The sequence below is a fragment of the Gavialis gangeticus genome, unplaced genomic scaffold (genome assembly GCF_001723915.1).
Source record: "Gavialis gangeticus isolate Ggan-Ray unplaced genomic scaffold, GavGan_comp1, whole genome shotgun sequence".
Lineage (NCBI taxonomy): Eukaryota > Metazoa > Chordata > Crocodylia > Gavialidae > Gavialis > Gavialis gangeticus.
The window spans coordinates 2,167,296-2,168,010 of NW_017729016.1; positions in this window are offsets into that span (position 1 = coordinate 2,167,296).

The window sequence follows — 715 nt, forward strand, 5'->3', positions numbered from 1 at the left end:
TGGGGCGCGCGTCCGCCGGCCTCCAGCCCTCGCGCCGCCGGGGCTGCTGCTGGCAGGCCCGGGAAGTGCCCCCAGCCAGGCAGCCGCCGCCCGGGCAGAGATGGAGCCCAGCGGGAGTGACCTCTGCGGGGCACCAAGGCCTGGGCAGCGTCTGTGGAGACCCCAGCATCCCCCCTGGCCTGCCTGGGAGGTGGGTGCCGGTAGGTTAGGAGCCAGCTTGGCTGCAGGAGCAAAGGATCATCCTTTTGTCCGTCTGTCAGGGCTCCTTGAAGCAGGCGAGAGAGCGGAGGAGGGAAAAGGAGAACATCCCAGCCTGCCGCCTACTCTCCCCTGTGGAAAGACCTGCAACTTCTGCAGACAGGTCTATGGCTCAAGCATTGGACTCCTAAGTCACCTCAAGACCCATCAGTGAGCCGGGGTAGAGATCATCCTCGAACGGAGGGTGCGCTGCCCCTGCTGACGCATCGGCCCTTCTTTGGCTTGTCAGTCCATTAAATGCTGAACTTATCCGAGCCTCCCCGGCACTGCAGCTTCTCTCTCCTCTCCAGACGCTATGAGCTGGTAGGGCTGACGGTTATGAAGTTTCCTAATATTTAGTTGCATCTTCCTTTTCTTAATGCCACACCACTTTTCCCACTACAGTTACATCTCTTTGAATTGCTCTAAATATTGGTAACTCCCCTTCTTAAGGCTACATCCTCCACTCCTAACTTCT